The 13,689-nt window shown below is 43.0% G+C and overlaps 1 protein-coding gene across 2 annotated transcripts in view; it reads left to right on the top strand.

Annotated features, from left to right (window-relative positions):
• Positions 1-2,170: 2,170 nt before the first annotated feature.
• MTRR (5-methyltetrahydrofolate-homocysteine methyltransferase reductase) overlaps positions 2,171-13,689 on the top strand; it is a 528,380-nt gene continuing 516,861 nt past the window's right edge. Inside the window, exon 1 of one of the 2 annotated variants that reach the window (XM_063922764.1) lies at positions 2,171-2,304. The gene's annotated coding sequence lies outside the window, so the exon portion shown is untranslated. The remainder of the gene's footprint in view (positions 2,305-13,689) is intronic. The other variant, XM_063922765.1, reaches the window with a different exon arrangement.

The following is a 13,689-nucleotide window of genomic DNA, read 5'->3' as shown; positions in this document are numbered from 1 at the left end:
ATTGCTAAGCTGTTTATAATTGTTTATCAGATCAGAGTTGATATTGGAAAGAACTGCCAGGCGTTGCATATTGAAACCTTCTTATGATCTATTTTTATTACTTTTCTGAGTAAAATATAAATGTCAGCAGCTAGACATATAGGCTTCACAGGTGTCCAGTAGTTTGCGGTATGGGAGGTGTGAAAACATAACTAGACATAGCATGTCTCACTTTTAGCAAAATTCCCCTAACTAACCCATTTAAAAGCACATACAGTATAAAAAAATATAGACGTTGGCAACTATATTACGTATAAGATAGGAGTTTTATTAGCCAATAGGATTAAGCTTCGTGTCAGGAATCGACGACACCATATGTTAATTTGTATCCTTTATAATGTACTGCTTGTAGGAAATAAAGCTCTCTCTCTCTGCTCTATTACTTTCCACTTTACACATGTGTGGCTAGTTATTACAAAGGTCACTTTGTTGACTGGTCACTGGCTGCAGCCGTGTATGAACCTGATGCTGACTGAATGCATGCTTGAACTTGGTTAAGCAAAGGGTGCCCTTTCCTGGGTTCTCCTTTATCACAACCAAGCATCTGACTTGCCTTTCACATTGTTTTGTTGCATCGCTTTCCTGCATTTAAGTCACTTGAAATAGTGACTCCTAAATCCCTTTCCTCCTCAATAGTTTCCATTATAGTATCCTTGATACTATATTTAGCCTTTGGGTTTTTGAGAGCTAAGTGCATGATTTTGCATTTTTTAGCATTAAACTGTAGTTGCCACAGCTGCCAGGTACACATTGTGGGGGCTAATTTACATTTCCCAGCAGCTGTTCCTCTCTACAGCCATTGGACCCCACCGATCAGCAGTGATCGGCAGCGCGGCACACACTGAGGGAGAGTGAAGGGAGTCAGAGAGGCTGGGAGGTCCCCCTGTGATTGGCGGCTGCAGCAAGATTAACTTCAGGGCAGCCGGCCACTCTGTGTATCTGACTGGTCACATTGCTTTGTGACCAGATCAGATAACGCACTGCCTGGTGTGGTCTCAAATGATGTAATCATGCCAGGAAAGTGGTTAATGGGGACTACAGTCTGTAGCACTAAACAGCCTTTTGTAGGAGATTTCACAGAAATTAGTGTATTATTATATAGCAGAGAAACATAAAATTATGTATAACCTGCTGTGTCTACATCATTTTACGAAAAAGCTTTATAAAATAAATAGGCCCTTCAGCATTTTAATTATTGAGATGGGAACAGTTTTTTTCTTTGATCACAATTTTTTTAAAGTTTTTTCTTATCAAGGCTGATTTATAAGTCTTTGGGGGGTTATTTAGAGATGGACGCAGATCTTGCTGTCTGCAGCAAGATCTGCGTCCATCTCCTCACATGCTGGGGGCCACCCAGCATGTGTCCATCACCCTCACATGCTGGGGGCCACCCAGCCTCATCAAATTATGGGGCAGATGTATTAACCTGGAGAAGGCATAAGGAAGTGATAAAGCAGTGATAAATGCAAGGTGATAAACACACCAGCCAATCAGCTCCTAACTGTTAATTTACATACCGGAGCTGATTGGCTGGTGTGTTTATCACCTTGCACTTTTCGCTGCTTTATCACTTCCTTATACCTTCTCCAGGTTAATACATCTGCCCCTATGTTTGATTCCTGCCAGCGCAGACAGAATGAATGGGTGATTTTACAAACCTTGCAACTCTTAAAATTGCAGCTGTCTAATCTGCATGCAGAGTTTAGGCTCCAATTTTTTAGCCTTTGTGTAACATTCATTGTTTTCTAACATTCTGATATTTTTTAAGGTATAATATTGCTAAGCTGTGTTTGCAGCTTTCAAAGATACTAGCATGTTTTTCAATCAAATATACTCAAACCAAAACAATTTTAATATAACTTTTTTTTACGTATATTTTTATATAAACTTCAATAAAGTACTTTTGTTTATATATTTCCTGCCCCCTCCACCGTACCTAAGAAACTAATGTAAATCTGGTTTGTGAGCTAAGCTCTCTCCTAATAGTCTGTCCTGCATGCATGGTAGAAGGGTTTGTCTATGTTTACCTTCGTGCTCAGGACCTGGAAGTGACAAAACGAGAGGGCAGGAGAGAACTTCCGCCCTTACAGCACCTAAATGTTGGTAGAAGCAGCAGTGAGATTTTTTCTTTTTTTAAATCTTTATTAACAGTCAGACAAATGTGACAGACAGTGCTCACTTCCTGCTTTTCCATAGTCACTCTTCACGTGAAGCAGATATAACAGCTAGAGGTGAGGATGCCGATTATGGAGAAGTCAGCTAACTGTAAGTGACATTTCTTCTTACAGTAGTAATAGCTAGGACACTACTACCACTATAGTTGCCTATTGAAAGCTGCTGTTATGGCTTGTAGGCTGAAGGCAGAAATCCCTTTGGTACATAAATCCCTTTGGCAAAAGCGTTAGGTATAGGGATTTTCTCTGTCCTTTTTGTTTTTTCCTCCTATCACCCCTTTGTACGGGTGTGCGAGTGTTCCTGCGTGAGAGTGACAGCAACAACTGGGAGTTGGGGTATAAATAGACGTGAAGTGTTCTGGCTCTTCTAGATTTAAAAAAAAAAAATTGGGGAAAAAAGACCTATGCAATTGCAACAAGAATGTTTGTATAATTTATTCACTACATATACAAAAATAAATATTAAAAAAGAAGGGGAATATTGCCCCTCAAAACACAGCAAATAGCCTTAATTAATGAGACCTATTTAAAAATGAACCCATTCAGTGGTACTGGAAGACAGCATGTTAATGCTTATAGGATCAAATGCAATTATTGTATCCACAGCTCAAACAAAATATCAAAAGGTTGATCCTGCTTCATAAATAGTAAAGTGCGCTTGTATAGGGCAGTCAATTGTTCTGTATCCAAACAGGTTAAAATCCTGAACGCTAAACACTGGGCGATTTTGAGCTCAAAGTAGCTCACTTTTGGCACTTTGAGCTCAAACTCAGCCAGTGTGTATGGAAGTGTCTAGTTCCCCTTCCGTAAATGTTAGCGGGCAGTGAGCGCTGATGCGCGCTCCCGCATCATTACTGACCACCACCGTCCATCGGGCTGTGTGTACAGCCGAGTGAATCACTTTCCACAGTCTCCTACTGTGGAAAGTGATTTACCCAAAATAACCCCCCCCCCCCCCCCCCCTGTGAAAATAGCTTGGTGTGTATGCACTGAGCTATTTTCCTGCCAGCGATGATGGTTCACGATCATCACTGTGCATACACGCTGTGTAAAACCGCCCAGAGTGTATGCACCTTATGAAGCAGCTGCTTGATTAACCTAGAAGGGGTTGTTTAGTTAAACATGTATAAAGGTGCATACACATGAGATGGAGCCATGACTGGCGTGGCTTCTTCTGTATGTATGCATGTATACACATATCAATTTATATATATATCGACAGGAAAAATGTAATTATAAATAAACATAGATACTGTTTAAGCAAGGACAACATCAATGTTTCTGTATTTGAACATTTGATGGTATTTAAATCACTCAAAAATAAATGTAGTGTACTGTACATCTCGCATACTAATACAGTATACTAATATATGCCATGCATGTATACACCTATCCATTCCTACATGTAAACAGAAAAAATGTCATTATAAAACAACATAGATGTTTCAATATATGGCTATTGATGAACAAATGCATTATTTTTGTTATGTTTAATTCTCAATATGATTTGTGCAAATCATATTTATTTAACAAATGGAATGATTTGGGTTTATGATTTATTTAACAAATGGGTAGATTTATGAAGGGTCATTATGGGCAAATTTGGTAACTGCGAACATTATTTGGTGCAGTTACCATTCCCCTGCATGTAATAATGTGCCCCCATCATTATTAGCGCTTCTATCCTTAAGTTAGTGCGCTGATGTGTAGGTAGGTTGACCATTTCGGGAACTGCAGCCATCGATTTTGACAGCTGCAGCTGTTGTTCCCACACCACACAGCACTGTCCCTGGCACTCGATTCTGAGAGCCATGGATTGTGCTTACAAAAAAACAATAAAGTTTTTTCTCTTACGTCCTAGAGGATGCTGGGGTCCATATTAGTACCATGGGGTATAGACGGGTCCACCAGCAGCCATTGGCACTTTAAGAGTTTAATAGTGTGGGCTGATTCCTCCCTCTATGCCCCTCCTACCAGACTCAGTTTAGAAAATGTGCCCGGAGGAGCTGGTCACATCTAGGGGAGCTCTACTGAGTTATCTTGGTAAAAGAGTTTTATTTCTTCCTTTAATAGCGCTGTGTGTGGGTTGGCTCCAATCTCTGTGTCTCTCTGCCATTCTTTGGGGGGAAACTCTGCCTTCATAATACCCTGTGTGTGTGTGTGGGGTAACATGTCTAGGGACAATGTATCATATGCTGCAGAGGATTTATCCTCACAAGAGGACTCCATTCCATGTAATCAGGATTGCACAGTTTTAGCGCAGATCCCTGCTAGAGAGCCAGAATGGTTAGTCTCTCTGAGGGGGACTATTTCCCAGATTTCTGATAGAGTTGCTAGGACTGAGCACGCCACTGAGGTCCTCCAGTCCTCTATGGTTGTTTGGTCTGATACTGCCTCCTCAGGGTCCCCTTTGATTCATTCTCAGAAACGTGCAGGATGACACGGACACCGACTCTGACACTGCAGACGGTGACGGGGATGTGTCGTGGGGAACTGCATCACTTGCCAAGGGGGTACAGTTGATGATTGCGGCTGTTAGAGATGTTTTGCACATTTCGGACACAGCTCCGGATCAGGTGGAGGAGGCCTTCTTTACAGAAAACAAGAAGCCCCCCCCCTCACCTTCCCAGCATCCAAAGAATTAAACGCTATCTTTGAAAAGGCCTGGGAAACTCTGGAAAAGACATTTCAGATCCCTAAGAGGGTTTTGGTTGCTTTTCCCTTCCCAGAGGAAGATAGGAAAAAATGGGAGTCCCCGCCGTTGGTCGATGCCTCTGTTTCTAGACTGTCCAAACAGGTGGTGCTGCCGGTACCAGGATCTACCGCGTTGAAAGACCCGGTGGATCGCAAGGTGGATGCTACGTTAAAATCCATGTACACGGCTTCTGAGGCTATATTAAGGCCTACTATAGCCTATGCTTGGATTGCAGAAGCTATTGCCAGGTGGTCTATCACTATGCAGGAAGAATCGGCTACACTGGATAAAGAAGACGTTGATATGTTTTTATGTCATATTCAGGATTCTGCAGGGTTCCTAGTGGATTCCATGAAGGACCTGGGCTCCATGGCTGCGGGGATCTCCTCCATGTCTGTCTTGGCTCGCAGGGGTCTCTGGTTGCGCCAATGGTCTGCGGATGCGGAATCCAGGAAAAGCGTGGAGGGCCTACCCTACACGGGTCAGGCTCTCTTTGGGGAGGCGCTGGATGCGTGGATTGCCACGGCTACCGCGGGTAAGTCTACTTTTCTCCCCTCAGCTGTACCGGCTACGAAGAAGCCTTTTATACCAGCTGCGTCACAGTCCTTTCGGCCCGCGAGGCAAATAAAAAACAAGCCTTCGATACACCTTCTTCAGAGGTGGTCGTGAAAAAGGAAAGAAACCTGCTCCCACAGGTTCCCAGGCCCAGAAGCCCGCTTCTGATGCCACTAAGCCCTCCGCATGACGGTGGACGGCTGGGCCTGGAGGACGGTCAGGTGGGGGCGAGACTCGGACAGTTCAGCCACGTCTGGGTGTCGTCAGGTCTGAACACCTGGGTCCTGGATATAGTGTCCAGGGGGTACAGACTGGAGTTTCAAGATCCCCCGCCTCATTGTTTCTTCAAGTCAGGCTTACCAGCTCTGCTGGCGGACAAAGCGATTCTTCTGGAGGCCATCGGAAAATTGGTGGTGTCGGACGTCGTCGTTCCGGTTCCGCCTTAGCAGTGGAACAAGGGTTATTATTCAAACCTTTTCATGGTACCAAAACCGGATGGTTCGGTATGGCCTATTCTGAACTTAAAGTCTTTGAACCCTTATCGCCACTCATGACTCAGAATCCAGACACGTCAGTGCAGCACTGGATGAAAGATGCAAGGGTCTTTTAGGAGTCCAGAAACTCACTGACCTTTTATACACACACACTGATTACAAGCAAACAGATCACAGGTGAGAATGGTTACCTTTAGTAGCCATTCAAACCCGTTTGTGTCAACTTGTGTGCATGTTATCAGGCCAAAATCTCCAGGGTATGTAAACTTTTGATCAGGGTCATTTGGGTAGTTTCTGTTGTCATTATGATTAAAAAAGAGTAAACACAGTTGTTTGACAATAAATGGCTTCACCCAACCACTAACCATGAGTGAAAGAAAAGTTTGTGAGTTATCATTCATATTCTCTGACAAATGGCCATAAAATCACAAATTCTGCTAGGGTATGTAAACTTATGAGCACAACTGTTTATGTATGTATGTATGTATATGTGTGTGGGTGTGTGTGTGTGTGTGTGTATATATATATATATATATATAATATATATATATATATATATATATATATATAATATAGTAGCAGCACAGGTGTACGGCACTCACAACCATTTGAAAAGGAAGAGACAACAGCACGTTTGCTATACAACGTTTCAAACTCTATTTGAGTTTTTCTTCAGGTAAAACGTTTTACCTGAAGAAAAACTCAAATAGAGTTTGAAACGTTGTATAGCAAACGTGCTGTTGTCTCTTCCTTTTCAAATGGTTGTGAGTGCCGTACACCTGTGCTGCTGTATTGTCCCTTTGTTGTAAGGGTACCAAACCAAGCTGCTTCTTCCTCGAGGAGTGCCGGGCCTGCTGCTTTGTGTGTGTGTGTGTGTGTGTGTGTATGTATGTATATATGTGTGTATATATATATATATATATATCCAAAACACGTCACTCATGAGTGCCGTGTTTTGCTGCTTTTGGATAAGAATTTCTTTTACACGTGGCACCTGGGCGTTTTTGGACTTTGAGGAATACCTTTGGCGTTCCAGTCCCTCTGCTGTTACACACACACACTTCCAACAGTTCAGACCATGAATGTTATTACCTTCGATATCTAAATGTCGTATGTAATTTGTCAGCTATTGCTAATTGAGTTCTCTCCAGTTAAACTAGGTTCCTGGATATTGGGGGTAATTCCAAGTTGATCGCAGCAGGAATTTGGTTAGCAGTTGGGCAAAACCATGTGCACTGCAGGGGAGGCAGAGTTAACATGTGCAGAGAGAGTTAGATTTGGGTGTGGTGTGTTCAATCTGCAATCTAAATTGCAGTGTAAAAATAAAGCAGCCAGTATTTACCCTGCACAGAAACCAAATAACCCACCCAAATCTAACTCTTTCTGCACATGTTATATCTGCCTCCCCTGCAGTGCACATGGTTTTGCCCAATTGCTAAAAAAATTCCTGCTGCGATCAACTTGGAATTACCCCCATTGTCTTTTTGTTTGTCCTGTCTTCAGATAAGACAATGACAATCCAGTATTTATTGTCTTCGACAGATACTGGACAACTCTAGAACAATGGGGGTAACCAAAGGTATTTGCCTTCTTCATAGGATTTCAAAGCTTTACGTAAAAAAGGCAGTCTGGTACATTGTGCTAGAGTTTCTAGGAGGATAATTTTATGTGTGAACTGTAACTAGCTACTAGAAGGATAAATCAGTGTGTGATTTATGCATTATATGGGTAAAATAGTGAATGTGGCATTTGATGGCTTTCCCGTGCGATTACAAATACTACCGTAATTACTCATACCCCGCGCTAATACGCAGGACCGGTCATACGCAACTTGCGAATATGTGTACGCACGGCAGAAAAAGTACGCGCACGGAGGCCATCTGCGTGTAGTTTGTACGTGATGTGTGTACTGCAATATTTTCGACTTCGACAGTTCACCCTTTGGCAGTCATCAATAACTGCCACACTTTACTACTAAACAGAAAATATTATCTACACAATATATACAAGTTTGGATGATCGGGGGAGAGTTGTAGGTGGGAAATGTATAGCCTAGTGGGATAGTAAAAAGCATGTATGTATGAATCAGTGTCTGAGGGTCATTTATCATCGTGCTGTATATGTAGTAAGCTTGGAGGTATTGCGAAGTATACATTAAATCCTTCTCACCCCATATTAAGGGTCTGTAAATGGGCAAACAAACACTACCGAGCTCTTTTCAGCTTCTTATTCCAACAAATGGGGAGCACACTTAGGTGATGATACATGGAGGGGGAACATATGTGAATGCTACTATATGTGTATAACACCTGTCTACTATGTGTGCCATTAACTGAAGGTTGCAGAGATGAAGATAAGACATATATGTATATGTATGTGTGTGTATACGTATGTGTGTGTATGTGTATGTCTGTATGTGTATGTATATATGTGTATATATATATATATATATATATATATATATAAAAAATGGGGGGATAAGGGTACCGGCGACTTGTGTTGTTTAAAATGCAATTGCTAAAAATTTTAGATTTAAAAGCCAAAAAATATATAATAATACAAACAAGCTTTAATATCACATAAAAGCGGATCACAACATAATACGTACTTCAAAATATTGATAACAATATATAAACATAAAAGGTCTTTGTAAAAGGTAAGGAGTTCTGACTTATCTTTTAAAAATAGGCAAGGGAGTCACTACAGGGAGACCAACGCGTTTCGTCACAACAGACTTCTTCAAACCCTTTGGCTTTTAAATCTAAAAATTTTAGCAATTGCATTTTAAACAACACAAGTCGCCGGTACCCTTATCCCCCCATTTTATACTTTTCCCAGCAGTACTGTACCAGTATTGCACTCTTAAGGGTTGGCAGACACCTTTTAACAAGGCTTTTTGTGTTTTTTTTAGCAGTTTTATTTTTCATGTTTTACTGATAACCCACCTCACAAGTGGCGCTGTATCATTTCTTTCTACATATATATATATATATTGGTATCAACAGCCCGGCACTCTCTTGTATTAGAGGATGAGAGATGCCACGGTGCCCTCAGGATCAAATGCACACAAATGGAAGAAAAGGACTGCGGCACTCAGGGACGTTTTGAAAAATCGCTGTATTAAATCCAATACATCATTGCATCGACGTTTCGGGGATTTTAACCCCTTCCTCAAGATGTGTCTCTGCCACATCTTGAGGAAGGGGTTAAAATCCCAGAAACGTCGATACATACATATATATATAAAATAAAAAAAAAATACATTCACATAAACATTAGGTAGGGCTGACGTTTTTTCCGGTTGGATGTTTCTGGGTAAAGGGGGAAACAGAGAAAAATGGTGAAAGAAACAGGCCATGAAATTCATTTGCAATCCTTATCATAACACTGTCTCTATGGATGGGTCATAAACCAAATCTACTGCTGTTTCAACACCCTCGCTCCTTAAACTCATAAAATTTGTGCCGTGCTTGCGCCGTGTTAGAATTCAAACACACCTGAATATCAGACCAATAATTATGATGACTCCCAGGATACAAAGGAGAAACTTCCCCACACTCATAATAACATTCTGTGCCCACTCTCCTAACCCTGAGAACCATTTGCGTGTGTTCAACCATGAGAACCAGCCAGTCAGTTCATTACCCACAGTCGCTAAGGTAAGGTTGTGCTTCCCCCTGAACTCCCACTTCAACTGTAAGATCTCATCCATCTTTTGATCGATTATCTCCGTGGGGTCGTCAGTGCTATTCGTGATATACGTACAACACTTCACGCCATATTGAGTTGCCAAGGTAATACAGTACCCACCTGTCACGGCTGTAACGTAATTAAGGACCATCCTGTGCTGGATCAGCTCTTTCTTGTAAGCTTGTAACTCCCTTCCTGTATACCTGAAGGTGACATCATACATTTCAGTGATATTATCTATCAAGTTCGCTAGCTCATGGATGTACCTATAACTTATAGTTCCTCTGGCAGTACGGGTGATATCTAATGCGAGAAGGAACTGTATCCTGGTGTATTCGTTGATCAAATCAGGGCAGAGCACGCAGCCTCTATCTATGAGGTGTCTCTTGATGATGTGTTCATAGTGAGTATTAGTATAAGGAGTCTGAGCGCTGCGGTGAACGTTTTTAATTTTATCATGGGTCATGGTCATGACCTCTGGTAGTACTCTCCCAATATAGCACAATCCCTTAGAGCTCGGCGTTAGCCACTTGTACGCTTTCCTCCCACATATGAAATAGGCATCATCTGGGAGAACATAGGGGACAAAATATGACATTACCATATTGCAAATCTTCCAGGTACAGAAACCAATCCCTAGTTCTCCCATCTGCTCAGTACAAGTATCAGGTTGGATGATGTGGGCACAATACCCCGGCGATACTTTTCCAACCCACATGGTCTTGCTCCCACGTGTATACCTATACCGAAAATACCTCCCACTATTGGCTATCTTGCGTACAAGTTCAGAGTCAATAGGTTTCCTATCAGCTCTGTGTGAAAAGGTCATTGTCTCGTTATTCCAGGTTACTTCCCAATTTCCGGGTTTTCGGAAATTGGAAACATTTAAAGCATATTAGTGATCTATCTACATGATACTGGTGGAGCTTCCAGCTAGGGGGCCTAGATATATTGAATTTCTTGTCCACCAGTCTCCCACCCCGTAATTCGAGTACCTAATCTAACGTTAAAGGATATGGCACTAATCCCGATTTACTCGGTACTTGGGAGCACACCCAACATTCTGTCTGGTTTAATGAGTGGTAATCACTCAACGGATGTCGGTCCAGGTCGATATTAAAGTTGGAACGACATCTCTGGATGCACCCATCTTCGACTATATTCTCGCAATATCTACAAATACAATATTCATCAGACAATAACCTCTCACATTGCCTCCGAGCTCCATGACTACCAGAGTGCTTACTGATACCAGCCTTTACTCAAGTGATGTGCTGCTCCTGAGATCCTACAAATTCGTACTCGCCATCAGAACCCATTCCAGATTCTTGCTCGACCTCTCTGGGACCCTCACCAAAACAAATTGTCCTGAGCAAAAACAGTATTACTAGCAGAACGCGAAACGCAGTCTCTTGTGATAGATCCATTTCGTTTGGGGAAAGAAGGAAAATAAGGCGGAGAAAAGAAATGAAAATGCAGAGGGGGGTGGAAAAAGAAAATGGTGCGACAACTGTCCTTGATCTTGTTGCTCTCCGCACTCAGGTGCCGTTCAACAGTCCTGCCTCTCAGCTTTCCCGGAATAGACTCTCTAGTGATATGAGTTTCTCTTCACCTTGCTCTTTGTCACGAGTTTTCTCTGGGTCAGCGACCTTCTTGCAGTGGGACGAGTGGACCCAAGTCTCTCTTTCTGCGACCTTTAATGCTGTAGTGTTGGTTAACAAGACTTGATACGGTCCTTCCCACCTGTCAATGAGGCAACCTGAGCGTAGAAAATTTCGGATCATCACATAATCCCCAGGCTCAATGTCATGACAATTACTGTTCGGTAGGTCAGGAATCACCAGCTTTAGATTTCTTTGTTGATTTCTCAGCTGCCGGCTCATCCTATCCAAATATTTCACAGTTTTCTCATACGTCCTAGAGGATGCTGGGTATGCTTCAAGAACCATGGGGTATAGACGGGATCCGCAGGAGACATGGGCACACTATAAGACTTTGAATGGGTGTGAACTGGCTCCTCCCTCTATGCCCCTCCAGACTCCAGTTAGATTCTGTGCCCAGTGAGACTGGATGCACACTGAGGAGCTCTCCAGAGTTTCTCAGAAAAATACTTTTGTTAGGTTTATCATTTTCAGGGAGACCTGCTGGCAACAGGCTCCCTGCATCGTGGGACTGAGGGGAGAGAAGCAGACCTACTTCTCTGAGTTCTGCTTCTTAGGCTACTGGACACCATTAGCTCCAGAGGGTTCGATCACTTGGTGCGCCTAGCTGCTTGTTCCCGGAGCCGCGCTGTCACCCCCCTCACTGAGCCAGAAGACAGAAGCCGGGTGAGTATGAGAAGATCAGAAGACTTCAGTGACGACAGAAGACGGCGTTTGAGGTACCGCGCGGCAGAGTGCAGGGCGCAGGGGGGGGCGCCCTGGGCAGCATGGGAACCTCAAACAGCACTGGCATAAGTGAAAACTGCCTAGGCACTAGTTAAGGGACCCCCGCCAGTATAAATATAAATTTAAGCGGGACTGAAGCGTGCCATGTAGTGGGCGGGGCTTAGCCCACACCACTCTGACCAGCGCCATTTTCTCTTCACAGAAGCTGCAGAGACGCTGGCCCTGACCTCCACACTGCTGTACAACTTATTATTCTCAGTGTTAAGTCATGGAACTGTAGGTTTCATATTTTGGAAGATTTGGAAGGAAGTTATACTCATCCTGAATTTGTGTTCCCGTTCATTGTCGTGTCTGTCACATAATATTTTGTACCTGTATAATTCTGATAATTACAGAATTAAACTTCCCTGTTACTTTAACAGTTAACTGAACGATTATAGTTTATAACTAGCATAGTTTGCAGAACTTCTGATATTTTATTAATGAAAAAAAAAAAAATCATTATTCTTGCAGTGAATCATTTGTCGTGGCTGTCACAAATGGAATTGCCCCTCACAGATGCAGTCGAAATCGAAGGATAGTACCTAATATCTCACAAGTGTATGGGCACCATTAGGTGTGCCTATTTGGAAATGTATTAACTTGTACATTCTCAACTCCTGCCACAATTTACAAACCAATGATGATGTAGTGACTAAATGTGTCTAAATCCCTTTCATTTATGCTAATATTATAGTGTAATCTATTAAGTGTTACAGAGAGATTAGCAATTCTTCTGCAGAAATTATACATACATATATATACAGGGCCGGTTCTTGCCCTTGTGGCGCCCCGGCAAAAGTTAGGGGCGTGGCTCAATGCGGGGGCGTGGTCAGTCACGCCACCATTTGTAGCGCCGCTGAAAGGAAATAAAAAAAACAAAAACAAAGTATACTTACTATACCCCGCTCCTGAATCCAGACCTGCAGACCTCCCCCCGGCGCCGCTCTTCTCCTCGGATCTATGGGAGAGACGTCAGTCATGACGTCTCCCCCATAGCACAGCATAGGCACTAGAGGTCAATTATGACCCCTAGCGTCTGTGCTACAATGCTGTGCGGTGCGCGATGACGTAATCGTGCACCGCACAGCAAAGGTCCTCTCCATGAAGGGAAACTAGACGCTTAGCGTCTGATTCCCTTCACAGCGGGGGGGACCAGCGCCACGAAGGGAAACTAGACGCGTAGCGTCTGGTTCCCTTCTCACAGCGGGGATAGGCACAGCGCGGGGGCACTCTGCACAGTGGTGGATCTTGCCATGGTGCGGCGCCCCCCGGAAGGCGGTGCCCCGGGCAAAAGTCCTGCTTGCCCGTGGCAAGATCCGCCACTGTATATATATTATCTCTTAAAGGGGAAGGTGACAATGGAGTATGACTCCTTTTCAAAACTAATGCTGGGTACACACTCTGCAGATCACTTTTGCAAATTAGATAAATGCTCCGGTCCTCAGTGCAATTATCTGTTCCGTGTGCTGCCAGTACACACTTCAGTTGCATCAGGAGGTTCCAAAGCAGCAGTTGCAGGAGCGCATTTAAGCTATTAATTGGTTATGAAGCCCAATAATTACATACAGCTTGTCTGTATTTAAATTTTAAACTAATTAGTTTTCCCATGGTGA

This window comes from Pseudophryne corroboree, chromosome 5 (assembly GCF_028390025.1).
Source record: "Pseudophryne corroboree isolate aPseCor3 chromosome 5, aPseCor3.hap2, whole genome shotgun sequence".
Lineage (NCBI taxonomy): Eukaryota > Metazoa > Chordata > Amphibia > Anura > Myobatrachidae > Pseudophryne > Pseudophryne corroboree.
This window is presented reverse-complemented; position numbering and strand designations above follow the sequence as displayed.